The 19183-nt window shown below is 41.3% G+C and overlaps 1 long non-coding RNA gene across 1 annotated transcript in view; it reads right to left on the bottom strand.

Moving 5' to 3' along the window:
• Positions 1 to 1596: 1596 nt before the first annotated feature.
• LOC129667139 (uncharacterized) overlaps positions 1597 to 19183 on the bottom strand; it is a 36247-nt gene continuing 18660 nt past the window's right edge. The window contains exons 3-4 of the long non-coding RNA XR_008718696.1: positions 12757 to 12892; positions 1597 to 1846 (exon numbers count right to left, since the gene is read on the bottom strand). This is a non-coding gene — a long non-coding RNA (uncharacterized LOC129667139). The remainder of the gene's footprint in view (positions 1847 to 12756; positions 12893 to 19183) is intronic.

The raw sequence follows: 19183 nt of genomic DNA on the forward strand, positions 1-19183 counted from the left end.
CAAAACACCTATACATATTTACATATAAAGGGAATATTTTTTTAATTAAAAAGTGAACCAGCACATGTAATTTTAGCTTGGTTTATTTAGATGCATCTATCTAATTCATGCATACAAAACTCCAACGAACCTGCAAGGGAACAATCATGGTTGTATTTGAAATGCAGGCTTTAGAGGTAGTTCTACTGTGTTCGTGGGGGTTTCGTTCTCACATTTTCCTAATGAACATGTTTCTCTATGCCTTAAAGACAATAACAACAAGCATTATTTGATTTTATTGAATAATCTTCAAGTATTTGTTTACTTATGTGACTGAAAACAAAACCACAGAAGCTTTTATTGATTCTTAACAAAATTTGCTATGTTGATTGAGAGTCCTGGCCACTAGACCACCAGGGACACTGCTTTGTTGATTGAATACACAGAGTGAAGTGGGTTTCTGTTATAATAGGAGTGTAATTATAGATTTTAATTTCACCACTTCCTCTAAAATTAGTAGATTCTGATGGGAGATCTATTTCTTATCTCTTTCTTAAAAGAGTGCGCATATATTATTCCTGCTAACATAGGAAATATTTTTCCAGAACTAAAAAAGCTAGCCATGTAATTTCCTTTTCTAATAAGAGTACGTAAATTAGTGCCCAGTGTGATGGCATATGGCTTTTATCCCAGCGCTCAGGAAAGGAGAGGCAGGTGGATCTTTTTGATGTGTATGGAGTTCCAGGCTAGCCAAGGGCCGCATAGAGAAACTCTGTCTCCAAAAAAAGTATGTGATAAGTTAGCGTCTAAATTATTTATGTGATTTATATAATATAGTTCAATTCTATTTATGGAGAACACGAGTTTTGAGAGCTGCCTTTCAAAGGTTGCTGGCTCCTTCCCAGGGCCATCCTTGTGAAAGATGCTGCTGTGTGCTTCAATGCGGGATAACACTCGCCAGAGGAGCAGAAACAAGCTGGTTCCTGTAGAGTTTTGTGCTATAAGTCTCACTGCTTGTTGATCTTGTGGCTAACATTGCCAGAGCAGAAGGGAAATTACACTATCTGCGCCCAAAACCACCTGTCTATCCTAGCCTCGAAAGCTAGAACCAGCCTCGATTTATATCTGCCAGCCAATAGGAGCAGGCAACTCAGGATAAACAGAGTTGTTTTTTTGTGACCAGTGATATCTTCTATGTGCTTTCAAGTTACCTAATCTCTCTCTCTCTCTCTCTCTCTCTCTCTCTCTCTCTCTCTCTCTCTGTGTGTGTGTGTGTGTGTGTGTGTGTGTGTGTGTGTGTGTGACTGTGTCTTTTGGGGGTGTAGATGTGAGAACCCACGGTCAACACCCAACTCCCAATGTCCCCCAGGCAGTGCCTACCGTGTTGTTTAAGCTTTGAGACAGGGTCATCTCTCCATGGCTATTTCACGTGGCCAGCAGCCTCCAGGTCTCTCTGCCTTGGATTTCACGTACCTGCCCCCTGCCCAGCTTTCCATGGAGCTCAGATCAAACCGAGTTCCCCAGGCTTGCACAGCGTCCTACTGTTGTTTCCTGTTGCTTGACAAAATACCCTAGCAAAAGTGGCTTAGGCGATAACGAGTTTATTTTTGCTCACAATCCAAGGCTACAGTCCATCACTGAGGGGAAGTCAAGGTGACAGGAACTTGAGGAAGCTCGCTACATTCATGAGCAGAGAGAGAATTAACGCATGCACGGGTACTAGCGATTGGCTCTCTTCACTCATACACGGTCTAGGGACCAAATGCAGGGGATGGTGCTACCACCATAGGCAGGCCTTCCCATCTCAATTTACGTAATTGCCTTTGTTACTTTCTTATTGGGGTGAAGACATCATGACCAAGACAACCTATAGAAAAAAAAAAAAAGAGTTTATTGGAACTTGCAGATGACTCCATGACAATCATGGCAGGGAGCATGGTAGCAGGCAGGAAGGCAAGCATGGCACTGGAGCAGTAGGCTGAGAGCTTACATCTTTATTCACAAGTTCAGAGCAGAGAGAGAGAGAGGAGAGAGAGAGAGCCCATGCACGCTAACTGGGAAGGGCGTGGGCGTTTGAAACATCAAAGCCCAACACCCAGTGACACACCTCCTTCAACAACTGCTTCCTGAACAGTTCCATCAACCAGGGACCAGGCATTCAAGTTTATGAGCCAATGGAGACCATCCTCGTTCAAATCACCGCAATAATCAAGTCAATCCTCCACAGACAGGCCCATGAACCAACCTGGTTAGACAATCCCTTATAGACTCTTTTCAGGGGATTTAAAAGTGCATCAGTGTAACAGTACCAACGGTCATATGTGGCAAGCGCTTGACAGACCAAGGTGTCTACCCAGCCCTCTTTTCCCGCTTTTGATTCGTTCAGCCCCCATTTTAACCACTACTGCTCCGACTGGTTAGCATTTAAACAAATACTGTCTCTAATCTAGCTACAGAACTGATTTTCTTCTAATGAAAGGCTCACAGAAGTTGTATGCAATCAAAACGTAAACAAAATTATCTCCTTGGAAAGAGAGTATTTTCAATAACAGGTGGCAGAGCAGATTGCAATACAGGAAAATTAATATTCATTAGAAAAAGGGGTAGTCTCACCGCTGGCTGAAAGGCAAGCAGAAACCTTGTGAATGGATACAAAATGTCTATATTCCTAGGCCTGCTACAAGGCTGCAAGAGCTTTTAGCTTTATATTAAAACCTGTTAAAAGTTATGAAACCATCAAATTTTGACGTGATTTTAATGAAACCCCACCCCCATTTTCATTGAGAAAAATAAACGAGTAACAGTAACAAATGTTGATCTATGCTGGGAAATGTTTGAAGAAATTGAATGAGCTAAATTTTTTTCTTCTTTTTTTAAAATCTTGCATGTTTTAAACACTATATTTCCAAACTTTCCCCAAATGCTAATTGTCCTTGGCAGATTCACTTGTATTTTAAGACATTTTCATTTTCGTTTCTCTTCTTTGTAATATGAATCTGAGACAGGAAAGGCAAAGTCAATATTTAAAGTGGCAGAGAGAGCATTTGGCTTCGTGTCACACACAGTTACTGTTTATGCCGCTGCTTGTACTCAGCATACATCCCCATTAATAATGTATTTTAGTTCTAGTTCACAAAAACAAGATTAATTTTTTTTTCTTTGCCAAAAATCCTTGATTACTGCAGGCTAATGCCTTGTCAGAACATTTGAGCTTTCCAGTTAATCGTGGTTAACTGAAGAGATGTGATCTTTTCACTACCAAATTGAGCAGTTCAAATGCTTCGACTAATTCCTTCAAGATAACACTTTGAACCACCCACTGGGGCACGTGGCGAAGGCTCTCTGTCCTGATGGAAGGTTATACTTCCAATTTGTCAGGATAATTGATGATGACATTTATCTCATAGTGCCTGACCCCTCCTTGATGTGACCATCACTTTTTGATAAACCGTAAAATTATTAAGGAGACCTGGAGAAGCAAGAGATTTCATAAGGAGCAAGTATTTCTTTTCTCTTATTTTTTCTTTCTTTGTTTTTCCAGAAGATTCTAAACTTCTCCTCTTCCTGTATCACTTTTCATGCCTCACAGTCCATGGGATTCTGCCAAATTTACTGGAAACAGCTAGTATCAGAAAGAAAAAAGAAAATACAAAAGACCTCATCTGAAGATACTTAGGCTTCTTATTTGTTTTGTTTTCAGATTCTGAAACATCATCTCCATGTACAGTCCAAGCTTACCTCAAACTCACAATCCTTCTACATTTCCTGCCACATCTACAGCTCCTGCCACATTTCCTTCATTTGCCACAGGAACATATTCACAGTTTTTTTTTTTTTTGAGTTCTCAGTGAATTTAGAAATATATGTTCATATAAAACATATGTGAAAATATATTAGGTAACCAGGACACTGAAGATAATTGCTTTTGATGATTGAAGCCCCAGGTCAGAATCTCTAATCGTAAGTATTTTTGGAATGGTATTTGCATTCCTGAGTGGGTAAATATCTTTCAACCCTGTGCAAATGTACATTTAGAAAAAGTTAAAGCATATGGGTTAGTAAGATGGTTCATCAAAAAAGGCACCTGCACTCAAGCCTGAAGACCTAAACACAATACCAGGACCCACATGGTAGAAGAAGAAAATCATCTCCTTCAAGTTGTTTTATAATTTCCACTCTTATGCCATGACATGTAGATATCACACACACACACCATGCATATTAAACACACAATTTTTTAAATTGAATTAAATTTAATTTAAATTAAATTGTGCATTTTAAACACATGAATTTTTAAAAAGAATCACTACACATTTGGCATTTAAAGTTATTTATTAATTATTATTTTGTGTGGCTACACGTATGGAGGTCAGGAGACAACTTTGTGGAGTCAGTTCCTTGCTTATACCTTTATGGGGATTCCAGGACTCAAACTCAAGTCACAGACATGTTTGGCAAGTGCCTTTAAACCACTGAGCCCCCTTGCTGGCCATGACACATTTTACAAATAAACAGATCTCCAACGCAAATACCCATGTGTCACCAATGTCACATCATTAAGACTTCTCTGTGAATTTTTCCTCTTGCTTGAATTAGTTCAATTATACTATAACATAATCTATTCCTTCTCCTAGTCAACTAAAATTATTTTATCTGAAATACACGTATCCATTTATGGATGTGAGAAATAGTTTCTAAGCATATGTTCTAGTTTCAGGTGCCTCTGAAGGAGACTGGACAAAAGCTAGGCCATCTCTAATGTGAAAACATTGATGCATTTCCATCAGGATGGCAGACATGAGTGACTTAGCTCAAAGAGAACAGGTTAGAGTGGGGGAAGGCCTGGGAAGCGGTGTGAGCACAGAGGCAGTACTGTCTGGAACTAAGAGAAGAGGGAAAGGCCATAATGTCAAACTTGGACCAGAGTCTATGATCAGAGCTCAAAAGAGATCACTAGGTTCACTAGGTTTTCTTCTTATCAATATTTGCCAGGATAACATTGATTGCTTTGGGGGAAAAAAAAAAAGTCCTTGTAGGCTCTTAGGAGGTGTGAAGGTGTGATATAGAGGAATTTTAATCCAGCAACATGGCTACTCTGGTAAGGGATCGCATCCAAAGATCTTCTAGGTTTATGTTATCCAGCCGGAAGGCAGACATACCCTGGATTACAGGATGATTTGTTTGGAATACAGACACGCCCTTAGTACACAGCTTTGATGCCAAACAATGAAGGTAAGGTTCATTAGTAGAAGAAAGAAACTATGCTTGAAAGTGACATCTAATTGAGGGGCAGACAAAGCAAAGATTTGACAGAATGAGCCAGAGATAGGATATGCCCAACTCTGAAGAGGACAGGAAAGAGAAGCTACTTAGGAGCAGTAGAGTAGAGACAGTAGGTAGGATACAATAGAGAGAGTAGACAATAGAGTACAGTAGAGAAGACAGTAGAATAGAACTGAGTTCAGTACAGAACAGTCCAGTCCAGGCAGTTCAGTGTAGGTCATCAGACATAGTTGAGGCCAGAGAATAAGAAGGATCCAGAAGTTTAGAACAAATTGCCAGAGTTAGTTTGAGCCAAGCAAGTCAGTGAGAAGTCAAGAGAAGACAAATTGAATCAGTCAGCTTGGTGAGAAGTTTGAGCCTGAACAACTGAGTTGAACCAACCAGCCACAGGACAGAAAGAACTAGAAAAGGGCCAGTTATTCTGCAGTAAGCCTTGAGATAGCCATTGCACCTGGCAAATTAAATTGTCATTTACATCTGGCACCCAATGTGGTTGAAAAGAAACCTCAAATGTCTGAGAGGCTGAAAACGTCCTAGGCCTAGCTTAGCAGATAGAGGTTGGAAGCTGAAGCCTACAAAGTCCCGGCTTGCAGAAGATTAGATTGTACAAAGGCTAGAAGCTTCCAGGCCTAGGGATAGTCAGGTAGAAATGTTCTGGGCTCAACCCAAGTCACTTTGTATTCATAAAGCATGGGTACAGCTCTCATCTCATCCCCTCGTCTGAGAAAATAAAAATGTCATTTACAGTGTGGGATTAATGGAATATGTGTGGAGTTATCAGAGAAAGTTATCACTTTCTCTTCCTGTTGCCTGCAGATCAAGAGGTAGAACTCTCAGCTCTCTCTCCAGCACCATGTCTGCTTTCAGCTGCCATGCTTATCACCATGATGATAATGGACTAAGCCTCTGAACTGTAAGTGATCCCCAAATAAATATTTTCCTTTATAAGAGCTACTGTGGTCATGGTGTTTCTCCACAGCAACAGAAACCCTAACTAAGACAGATATCAAATTACTGATATCTGAAGTCACTGAAAGTCATGTGTCTAATGAGTTAAAAAAGGTTAATGAAGGGAAGGTATCTGGATATGAAGCAAAGATCATTACAGAAAATACAGCCCTACCTCCTAAGGCTGGCCTTGAATTCAGGACCCTCCTGGCTCTTTGTCCAGTGGCAGGATTGAAGGCATTTACAACCATGTTAAAATTAAGTGTGGCCGTGACTCAACTTGGGATAGTTTATATCAGGAGGAATGAACTGACTCTACCAATAACAAGGAAAAGGGAGATGGATGTGCTCAATGTCATAGTAGGCCCAATTTTAGGACACCCTTGACACCATCTCTGCTGTGGTCTATGTGCTTGTGTCTCCCCAAATTCATATATTGATATGTCAACCTTCAAGGCAATGGTATTTGGCAAAAGAGCCTTGAGGAAGTGAGCAGGTCATGAGGGGAGAGCCCTCATGGGTGGGGTTTGCACCCTTAGAATGGCATTCAAGGGATGTTGTTCATGCTTGCCATAATTTGAAGACACAGGAAAGGCACCATCTATGAGAAATGGAGATCTCTCGAGACCCTGAGTTCACCCTCGGGCTGCACATCCCAGCCTCCATAACTGTGAGAAATGAATCCCGGTGGTGTATACATCACCTGGCTTATAGCATTTTGTTATTGCAGCTTGAGATAAGCACCAATTTGTATAACCTGTGAGTATGTAGCACCACTCTGATTGCTGTGGTAGAGCTTATCAGCCTGATAGGAAGTATTAATGACCCCAGTCGATCCAGCACTGATTGGATCACCCAAAGAGCTCTTTCAGTACCCTGCTTAAGTTTATAGATCTCCTGGGAACCATTCAGTAAAAAGCCACCAAAATTATACAGAATCAAAGCCGTGTCATGTGATGCCTAGCTAAAAACAAACAAACAAACAAACAAACTGGGTTTACTATAGCTAGAGAAAAACAGACCTCAGGAGAAGCAATGTTTTACCCATTCTAACCTAGGCTGTATGGCATGGATAGATTCTATAAATGTCTGGAAGACTACTCTTAAGGCAGTCGCCAAAACAAACTACTCTGTGGAGCCTAGAAAAATAAGGAGAGCCTTTTCCCAGGACACATTAGGGGTGACATGTTGAAGCACACAGGCAGTGGCCTCCACAGAAGCTAAATTAGATAGCTTCAGTCAGAAGGGGAAAGAATATAAAACAAGAGATTTGTGTCTTTTAGCCATCAGGGTAGAGGGTAGGTCAAGGCCAAGTCCACTTCTAGCCTCAGAAGACAATGCTTTCAGCGGCTGAAATATCAAGGGCACCATAGTGGCAAGGGCAGCATGCCATGTGTGATGGCATGAGCTTGAAATCCCAGCTCTTGGGTAAAGGCAGGAGGATCAGGAGATCATGGGCCACCTCAGATACAGGAGAGTGAGAGGCCAGTCTGGGTTACACAAAACTTCATCTCAAGAAAACAACATAAGTCAATAAACCAAGGGACATAGGAATCCTGTTTATTTGGTGAAAACTTTTAAGAATATAGATTTTTGTGACCTCATTCACTTTATCTAAAAATATCTACATTGGTACTTGATCTTAGCCAAGAGGCCACTTAGTGATCTATATATAGATATGGAACATGTTTGTTATTATAAAAATTCAAAAAGTACAGAAGCATAAAAAATAGGGCTGAAATGTCCCTGAGGGTCGGAACATTTGTCTGTGTGTGAGAGGCCTTAGGTTTGACCCCCTAGCACCGTAGTATAAATGCATAAACAAAATAATAACAATGAAAAGAAATTATTTCTTTATTGCTTTGCTAACATTTATTTCTTAACAATAAGAAACACCCTTTCGCCCTCCTGCTCTATCAAAGCTGGCACCTTTGACAATACTGTTTTTATTAATATTTGAGGGCTGACGACAAATGGGATCGTGCTGGTTATTTTTATGTCAACTTGACACAAGCTAGAGTTAGTTTAGAGGAAGGAACCTCAGTTGAGAAAATGTCCCCGCCAGATAGGCGTGTGGGCAAGCTTGTGGCACATTTTCTTGATTGATGGTTGACATGGTAGGGCCAAGCTCACTGCGGCCAGCGCCATTCCTGGTGCTCTAAGAAAACAGGCGGAGCAAGCCAGGAAGTCCTACTCTTTTATGGCCTCTGCTTCAGTTCTTCCTGCCTTGAGTTCCTGCCCTGTCTTCCCTTGATGATGGACTGTGATATGGAAATGTAAGCAAAACAAACCCTTTCCTCTCCAAAATATTGGTCACGGTGTTTTAGTAGAGCATAGAAACACTAAGACAGATACGTTGTTACTTATCCATGTTCAGCGCCAATGGGTGGAATGGAAAGTCAGGTGCCCCGGTCAAAATGTTAGTTTTGTTACTATATAACTGTAGTAAAAGTGGCCTGGGCCTCAGTTGCACTTGGCCAGGATGGCTCATTCTTGGGAAAAAGTCACTGGGAGCATTGATGGCTACAGTTTCCTTCATACAAGGGTCCCCCTGCCACATAAATGTAAGAGTGCTGGGAAGAGGCACGACATCTGTTGGGTTGTGAGCCAAATACAAACAGCCACTGAGAAAATACCTCTGAGCTGTATTCACTTCTACAAAACTATCTGATAGTCTGACATGCTTATCCCTCCACCCGAAATTGGTACTCCTTTACTGTCTGTCCTTACTGGCAATAGGAAGTTAAAGGGGAAAGGCCTCCCCTCATATTACCAGAGAGTATATGTACAAAGACTGGAATGACAGGGGTTAGGAGGTTAGCAATGTCTAGGGAAATTTCTCAAAGGAAACAAAAGGAATTGGAACAACTGTTTCCACCATTCTTTGGAGCCTGTTGTCCGTATTTATTTAGGATTTATTCTTGTAGATGTTTTTCCTTCTTTGCAAAGCATGTCAACTTCTTACGTTTTTTTTCATACAAAAATCAGAATCACACATGTTGCATGTGTTTGTGATGCGAGGGATAAAACTCAGGTTCAAATACACAAGTGTTTCACAATACACTTGAAATGCACACACACACACACACACACACACACACACACACACATAGGGTTTTGGGCACACCAGGCGAGCATTCTCCCACTGACCTACATGAAGCCTGGGCTAACTTATTCTTTTTAAGGATTCTTAGAATTCAGTGAATTGACTGGCCCTAGTAACTGACATTTATGTTCTTGATACTTTTGTTTTACTGTTAAAAATAACCACGAACTGGGTACCACCCTTGTCTGAAGAGAGACACAGTGGGGTGATTATTGCTGAACCTATTTAAACCTAAGCTAGGCAGGGGCACTAACAAGATAGAGGCCGCAGCTGATTGTGCGGCTTGCACCGGAAGTAGGACTCAGGCGTGAAGGGAGGGTTTGGCTTCAGCCCTCCCAGCCTGGACAAGGAAGAGTTGGCCAGCCCCACACATCTGTGTAAGTCGCTAACAAATTTCTCACGACCAGACCCTCTCTGCTTCACATCTGTGTTGCCTTACTGACTCAGCAGGGTACTTCCTGGCTGAAGTTTCCAAGAAGCCCCGGGGAAGAAATGACATCAGCTCGTGACCTTTGAACTTGACGTCTCAACTGTTTTACTGTTCTCTGAGGCAGCTTTCACAGCACATCTGCTGGCCAGGGTGTTAAGATAAGAAGTCCAGCGGACTGTTTAAGGCCAATCAGCAGCAACCCCTTTTGTTTCCAGAGGATGGATGTGTGAAGTTTATGATCTCTGGGTGAACATTTCCTCTTTTTCTTAGTGACCCCACATTGATGCCTTCGAAAAAGTTAACTAGTAAGCCTTTCCAGAATGATATTTTTTTATAGCGGTTGAAAACTGAAGCCTGCTAAATAACTGGGGTCTGCTGTTTCTGAAAGAAAACTCTGTGATAGCTAAATACTTTAGTTTAGAAATAATTTTGTATTTACAGGAAACCTACCTGAACAGAGTACCCATACACTCTGCCTAGATTTTTGTTTGTACTCACTTCAGTGAGAAAACTTTTGATTGGAAAAATCTGGATATTTCGTGAATATAGCTCTTTAAATGCTATAAACTCTAAATTGACATAAAATACTTCTGATAAGAGTTGAAGATCTAAATTGCAAGTATCATAAATGTACAAATATGGCAGGATTTGAATTCATTACATTAGAAAGAACACAAAGTGTTTTATTAATAATTTTGCGCTGATTATAGACCTAAGTAATATTATCATTGACATATTCAGTCAGTGGGAACCAGGAATATTTCTAGTCAACCCAAATCCAAAATCTGACATGCTCTAAAATCTCACATTTTTATACACTGACACATGGCATGGGTCTGATGTTTCCATATGCATAAACTTTGTTATTCCATATTGGCAAACCAAAATCTGACTCCTTGTGTCCAGTATTTTGTATGAAGGATACCCAACCTGTACTAACATTGACTTCCTCAAGATATTACCAATTTAGTTACTAAAAAAACTTAAGCCGTATGCATGGCTATGTTTCATTGCCTATTGAACATTACTGCCCAAGATAATCAATTATAAAATTTAGGCAAAACTGAAATATCTCGGTAAAGTACCAGGATATAAAACTAACAAACAGTATGCAAACCTATGTTTTCACCCTTAATTTTATGCTTCTTTTAAAGTTTATTTAAGACAGATTTAAAAAAAAAAAAAGCATAAGCTGGATGTGATGGCGCTTTCCTTTAATCCCAGCAGTGGGGGAGGCAGAGGCAGGCAGATCTCTGTGAGTTTAAGGGCAGCCTGGTCTACAAAGTGAGTCCAGAACAACCAAGGCTACACAGAGAAACCCTATCTCAAATTACAATATAAAAATAGACTTCACACACATGCACACATATCTAATCTCAAAGCTGGGTGTGGTTGTGTGCCCCTATAATCTTAGAACTCACTGGGAGCTGGAGGCCAGCTGGAGGCTGCATGTGCATTTGAAACCAGCCTATGCTAGACAGGGCAACCCAGAAAAAAAAAAAAAGAAAGAAAGAAAGAAAAATACACAGCAGTCCTTGCAAGATGGCTTGGTAGGTAAAGACATCTGGTATCAACCCTTTTGAGTTAGATAGAAAGAGAGAACAGACACTCAAACTTTGTTCTTTGGCCCCCAGTTGAACATCCGACTATGGTCACAAACACAAAATAAGTTAAAATGTAACAAAACATGTTCCTGGGCCAGGCAGTGGTAGTGCACACCTGTAATCCCAGCACTCAGGAGGCAGAGGCAGATCTCTGAGTTCGAGGCCAGACTAGCCTACAGAGTGAGTTCTAGGACAGCCAAGACTACATAGAGAAACCCTGTCTTGAAAAAAGTAAAATCAAATAAAATAATTATGTGAAACACAGAGAAGACTGGAAGGAGCATAAGCAAATACATTTTTTTAAATTGCAAAATTATCAAGACGAGTTATCGGTTCCTCATCTAATTCATTTTAATGAAATCCCCAAATCCTGAAAAAGTACCTTCCTCCCCACCTCCAGGAACTAAAATAGTCGATGTAAAATAAGTTTGTAGGAAAATATGAACGTACCAGAATGTTCTGGAAAATATAACACAGAGCCAGAAGAAGGGCCTAGCTAGTATTACCTTTTAAAATACACAGCAAGATCTGTGTGATTAAAACTGCTCAGTGCTAACACACAACCAGGCAGAAGTAGATCTGAACCCTATGGGACCTTAGCTGAGGTCTCAGAGAGAAGGAGGCCTAACTAGATACGTGTGTCCTGTATGTGATGATGGTGGAGTTTCAAATACCTGAGACAAATATAAATGCTATAACAAATAGTGTCAAGACACCTAGGTGGCCATTTTGACAGTGATGAAATGACATTCGTTTCTCATATAGTATGTAAGAAGAGCAAACCAGGTCCATTTCTAAACACTAGAGGAAAAGGGAGAGAAAAGAAAGACAGACAGAGACAAAGACACAAAGAGAATAAGTTCTAAACCAGTGGTTTCCAACCTTCCTAATGTTCTGACCTTTTAATGCAGTTCCTCATGTGTGGTGACTCCCAATCATAAAATTATTTTTTCTTACTACTTCATAACTGTAATTTTGCTACTGTTACAAATTGTATGTAAATATTTTTGGAGACAGAGGGTTGCCGAAAAGGTGGCAACCCACAGTTTGAGAACTGGTGCCTTAGGTAAATCAGAGATAAAAATGTAAATACAACCAAAGAACACAAGTACTGGAAGAAACATGAGGTGGTTCAACTCTAATGCCACTGTAGGAAAAAGCCTCTTTGTGTGAGTCAAAACCCAGATACAAAAAACGTACAGGCTCTCTTCCAGGACTGAGGACCCTTCTATACATTAGTTCTTCTCGGCCAATTGCGCTGCCTTATCTACTTGGTCCAGCACGGCTCAAGCTAATATCCTCACTCTGGGCTGCAAGAGGGAACTTCTCTTCAACAACATCACTTAGAAATTGTACATCTCGAGCAGTCTGTATGAGAAGTTATGTCAGCAGTTCTGGGACCATACCTCTGCCTATGTTGACTCTCCCAGAACCACATTTGGGCTTCTGCAGGCTCCTTGGTCCACAGCTGGCACAGCTGGCAGGGAAACCCCGAGCAGGGCAAGGTGTGGCCAGAAGCCTCCCGGCTTCATTTTGTCCAGCCTGTTGAGAAAACAACAAAGGCTCGGTGAGGAAAGCAGGAGGAAGTCACAGAAAGTCACTCAGGAGTTCATGCACTTACAGAATCTGGTTAAGCTAAGGGGCCGGGCAGATGGCTGGGTTTGGGACCCACACAAAAATCTGGGCATGGCAGTTTGTATCTCTAATTCCGGTGCTGGGAAGGTGAAGAAAAGCAAACTCCAGAGACTCACTGGCCAGTATAATTGCCTAACTGGTGAGCACGAGCCAATGAGAAAAACTCTTTCTCTCTCTCTCAAAAAAAAAATAATAATAATAATAATAATTAAAAAAATATATATATATGGATGGACGGTGAGGAACCACACCTAAAGCTGAATTTGGCTTCCATATGCACACGCAACTACGTACACATGATGCATGTATACACACCAAAGAACCAGATTAATGTAAGTGTAAAACACAGTACAAACTTTTCTGTTTCACTTGGGAGAAGTTACATGACTTCGGAGCCTCAGCTTACCGTCTCTAGAATGGGGACTGTATTATGTGTATTATGGGCCTCATGGGGAGTGCTCCGAGAATGGGAAGAGCTGGCTCCAGGCGCACCAGTAGGACTCTGCAAATGTAGGCCGTTAGATAGTATCCCACTTGAAATGCCACCAACCGCCATATCTGTAAGGACGGCCAGGGTGAGTCAGCTGAGTCACAGCTCTTGGGCACATCCGTGCATCAGTTTCCAGAGAAAGCAGGGCAGGGCCTATTCACGCGAAGCTTCAGAAGTGCTGGTGAGGGCCTGGAGGGGTGACCCAGCAAGTAAGAACACTTGCTGCTAAGCCTGACTACCTAAGTTTGACCCCCCAACACTGACTTCTGCAAGTTGCCTCAGCGTGGCATGCGTACCCGCCCTCACAAACATAATAAATAAATAAACACATTTAAGGAAACGTTGCTAAGGAATAACGTTAAGTGCTTGGCCAGCTCCTCTTGATCCTACACCTCGGTGTACAAAATGATGAGCTTCAAAACAGCATCATAAAGTCTAGTCTTTTCACTTTCTCAGCGGAATCTAAGCAGCCCATACCAGTGACACCCTGGACCTCTCAGCCTTTTCAACTGTGGGTCACAACCTCAAAGGGCCTTAGGTGGTTTTTCCTGTGTGTGTGTGGAGGGCTGGGGTTAAAACTTGGGTAATGGTAGAATCTAGTAAACATACAGAACCAACAATTGATTAAAAAGCAAATGAAAAATGAAAGAAAAAAAAAAAAGAAATCTCACTCCCTAGCTCACTTCTCATTGACTAGTATTTAGTCAACTGAAAATATTCAACTGAAAATAAGGCTATAAAACACAGTGCCTGGGCTACAAGTATACAAGCCACATGGATCCCTTAAGAGCATTGGTCTTCAGAGCTACTTCTTCTAAGAGGTTTCTAATCCCATTCAGGAAGCTCCCACCCCATCCCGTGGCCTGATGACTGCCCCAAGGAGGTCCTCATACCACAGCCTTGGGAATAAGGTTTCAATATATGATAGATAACAACGTTTCTTTTTCAACTAGAAGAGTCACCAGCAGTTGTTTCTAAACCTATTGAGTTCTTCTTAGGATAGCCGCTAGAGTGGAAGGAAAGCACAGCAGATGAAAATAACAGTATAAAAATCCGTGTGCTAAAGATAAGGGCAGAGAGGGAGGCGGTGTGCATTCTAAGGGCCTAGCTGCTGCAGACTTCATCATTCCAAGCTCATCTGCTCCTTATTTGTTTCATTTGTAGCACTGATTTGAGTATTATGCCTTTTTAAATGTGTTTGTCTACTTTAGTACTAGTAAAACCCCTAATAGACAGTAGGGTATATCATTAAGTTTTATTTTCCACAGTTCTTAACCAAATCTTGGCTTTTCAGTAGACTCTAATATGCATTTGTTGCTTCAGTTAATGTGTGTGTGTGTGTGTGTGTGTGTGTGGTGTGTGATCTTCAACTATTTTTGAGAACTGTGGATGAGAAATTATTCAATCCCTTCCTACAACACCCCACTGATATTAAACGTGCTAAGTGAAATAATTATAAATTCTCAGGGCTCTACCAGAAACTGGGGTTCATAAAGGAATGCCCTGATTTGGGCAGAACCTGCTGGGCAAGTGAATGGCCTCCAAGGCTTCTGAAGAACCAGAGTTCACCCTCCCCTGTCCTCCCGCCCTCCCGGGGAGCAGAAGCTGCAAGTACTGACTTGTAGGCCCCAGAGGGACTGGAAGAAAAGGGCCACAGTTCAGCTTCTGTGTGCTTAAGCCAGGAATTCCTCTAAAACTTGGCTTTTTGCCTTTTCACTTTCCTGATTACTGGGGATCGTGGGGCTCCAAACTGTTGTAGGAGCAGAAGGATCAAGACAGTACCCAGAATTCCTCTCATTTCCTAGTTCACACAGCAGTGCTCACCCCGCAAGTTTGTAGAGAACTCGGGGTTCCATGGTTACATTCATATTCTTTCTCTCCTACTCTCTCTCCCTTTCTCCCTCCTTCCCTCCGTGTGTGTGTGAGAGAGAGAGACAGAGAGAGACAGAGAGAGAGAGACAGAGAAAGAGAGAGAGAGAGAGAGAGTTAGAAACAGAGGGAGGAAGAGGAAGAGAGTATGTTTATTCATTATATATTCTTTAGTGAGGTTTCAGCTGGCAGCTCACCCTACTGTTTGTTCTTTCTGAAAAGCAGTTTTGCTTCATTAAAATGTGGTGAAAGGAACACCACATTTAATTGAATGAAAACTGTAAATGGGCACGTTAAGTGGGTTGCTGCCTCAGAGAATGACAATGAAGAGAGACTACGAAGAGCACTGAGCTTCCTCTGGCTCCCTGCCACCCTGTCTGGTGTTCTGCAGGAAGACCCACATCCACATCCCCAGGAACCCAGGGTGTTCGGAGCTCAAGCCCCCTCCAGACTCAAGGAACCAAAGTCACAGTTTAGCAAGAGCCTTGGTGACTCTTCTCCCAGAAAGGCTTGAAAAGCCACAGACGTGATCTGGGCAGACTGGACTCATAAAAGACTTCAAAGGGCCTTGCACTTTGCCCTCGAGAACCTATTAACATCTCCCTTTTCCCTTCCCTATCTTCTCCTTCCTTTCCCTCCTCTCCTCTCTTTTCTTCTCTCCTCCTTTCTCTCCCTTTCTACTGTGTTTCTAGTCATTCTTATAGAACATTAAGGGTTGCTTCAAACTGAGCTCAGCAATTGTCCCAGATCAATGTTGAGATATCTAGAAACGTCTAACCCAATTAAAAAAATATAAATACATTATATATGCATATATACATATATACGACTATAGCAAGAAAAATAATTTTCTCTATCTTATAAATTATATAACTGGGGTTTACAGAATTTAGGCTTGCATCTAATCTGTGACTGGCAACCACTCCAATCCCCCTCCCCCATCACACTCCTCAGTTTTCATTGCAGTGTTCAGTAACTGCCAAGGAAAAAAAAGAAAGAAATGGAAAGCCTGAGTGAGAAGTCCAGTTCCACCCTGGAAATGACTGAAGGGGAATCTAGGCTGTTGCAGAAAGGAGTAAAAGATAAAGGAGGATCCTCCCTGAGGCAAGGGTCTTGTAAACAGAGGATTCTGTTATCTTTGGCAATTCTGCCTGTCACTTCATTTTGTTCAACTTCCTACACCTCACGTAGAAGGATGGAGACTCAAAAGGGTGGAGAGAAAGAGAAGGGGTGGCACCAGGATGAGAGTAAGCAGAATACGACAGTTGTAGATTCTGACCCCAGACTTCAAAAGGAGAAAGTAGACTGTAGTTTCTGTTAACTATACATATAGTTTCTATATGCTATAGACTATGTTACTATAGACTGATCACTACATTTGCTAATTTTTTTAAATTCAAAGCCAAGAGAGAATTGAGATAATAATATGTGAAAAACTGCATATTGAGCCAGGAATGGTGACTCATAACTGTAATTCCAGGAATTGGGAGCATGAGGCAGAAGAATTGCTGAAAGTTTGATACCAGCCTGAACTACATACAGAGTTGTAGTCCCGCTAAGAGACTCTGACTCAAAAAAATCAAAACCAAACTAAAACAGAACAAAACCCCTGTGTACTATCACCTACATATATCTGTAATCCTTCTCTTTCTCCCATTCAGTTCTTCACTAAAGCAGTTTGGACATTCTTTTATCCCTAAACATTATCATGGTCTTCCAAGAACGAAATCACTCTTTATAAAACTACCAAACCATTATTGTATAATGGGAAATAAGACACTGATATACCGTCTAGTTTACTAGTCATATTCAAATGTCCCTAGTTACCTCTCTGTTTTGTTCAAGCTGGTTCTATTGGGTTTTGTTTGTTTTTTGTTTTTTTGAGACAGGGCTTCTCTGTGTAGCCTTGGCTGTCCTGGACTTGCTTTGTAGACCAGGCTGGGCTCAAACTCACAAGTGATCACCTGCCTCTTGTTTGCGAGTGCTGGGATTAAAGGCATGCGCCACCATGCCCAGCATTTTCTTTATTGAGCAAGTGTCATGTGTTTGGTAATAAATATCTTAATTTTATTTCAATCTAAACTAAAGCATTGATTCCCTCTGCATCCTCCAACCCCGACTCCTGCTTCTCATCACTTCTCATCTTGTAGAATATATCACAGTCTAGGCTTCATGGGTTGTTTTTTATTTTTTATTTTTATAATTTGTTCCAGATTTATATTTGTTTAAAACTGAAGCCACTACACATAGCTTTTGGTAGGAGTTGCTATCATGTGATAGGCTTTTTGGAATTAAATGTTGCATTTTAAGCCTCTCACTAGGCTAGTGAAATGATCTGGGACCAGGTTGGGCAAATTACATCTTGGCACCAGTCAAATCCTGCCCACCTAATTCCACAAGTGATGCTTATTGGAGCTCAGCCATGCTTGTTCATTTACATATTTTAGGGTTACTTTCTGTTTCCTGCTATGAAGGCACATTTGTGTAGGTGTAACAGAAACCACATGGCCTGTGAAGCCTAGAATATTTACTATTCAGCTTGTCAGAAGACAAAATTACAGCTTTATACATCTTGGTTTTTAACTGTAGTTCTAGAATCTGGCAATGCTTCATTCTATAAAATAGAACAAGTGTTTAATGAACCAACCAATGGTGCTTAGCTTCCTAGGTGGAAACACACGGTGGAAAAGCAGAGAGATGCTGAAGAGTGGGTTGGCAGTCGGAGCCTCCCTCTCCTCTGTCACCTACGAGAAGGAACTTTCTTATCTTACCAGCTTCTTGGGCTCTCACCTCCTGCCTCATTCATTTACTTCAGATAACTGAGATGTGGCTTGAGGAATGGGAAGTCAGCTTGCAGGAGTCCATTTTGTTTGCTCTGGATCTACGGCAGGAGCTCAGGCCAAACTGAAGCCCTCCTATAGTTTTATTTAACAACCTTTTATAGAGCAGATTTTCTGACCGCTAACCAGGAGCAAAAGACAAAAATATCCCTTTCTGCTTTGGCCTTTAGTTAAGGGATCACTCTCATAGAGGCCAATATGGTAGGCAGTAGGAAGGGCTGCACTTATCAAGACCACTTCTCTTGATTTTCAATTTTCTTCCATTTACCAGTTTCTCTCATGGCTTTACCTTCTCCACTTGGATTTAATCCAAACTCTTAGACTTGGACTTCAAGGAAAGGCTCTTTACAACCTGCTCCACCATGTGCTTTGGACTATAATATTAATGCCATGTATTCTAGGGAAAACACAACCTGCAAACAGCCAGAACAAGGGCAGAAACTCAAGTGGCATATTCATATTTGGGTTATCATTTGAGGAAAAGAAGGGAACCATCCAGAGCGTATGGGAAGAATAAAAACAAACAGAGAACAGTGATATATACATATAAAAGGTCATAATGAAACTCATTTGTATGCTAACCTTAAAATTAATGCATAAATAAATAAAACGTAGGTTATTAATGAAGAAAGCAGGAGATGAGCAGTGGTAATTGTCAGCTATCACGAGGACTCCAGGTCAACCTGGTCCAAATAGTTTGAACTCACACTTTGGAAACCACTGCTTCAGTGAGAGTAAATACTTGTCTTTGATCCCTCTATGTCTTACACAAGTCTGAACTCGTTCGTCTTTCTCCAAAAGTTGGGCATGTGGGCTGTGGTGATGAACACCTGGAATCTTAGCCTTTGGCAGGCTGAGGAGGCTAGGTTGTAAATTCAAAGCCAGTCTAGATGACTACCAACGATCAGGGTAGCTTTAGCTACAGGGAGAGACTCAGTTTTCATAGATGGGTAGATAGATAGATAGATAGATAGATAGATAGATAGATAGATAGATAGA

This window comes from Psammomys obesus, unplaced genomic scaffold, assembly GCF_907164565.1.
Source record: "Psammomys obesus unplaced genomic scaffold, mPsaObe1.curated_primary_1811, whole genome shotgun sequence".
Taxonomy (NCBI): Eukaryota; Metazoa; Chordata; class Mammalia; order Rodentia; family Muridae; genus Psammomys; species Psammomys obesus.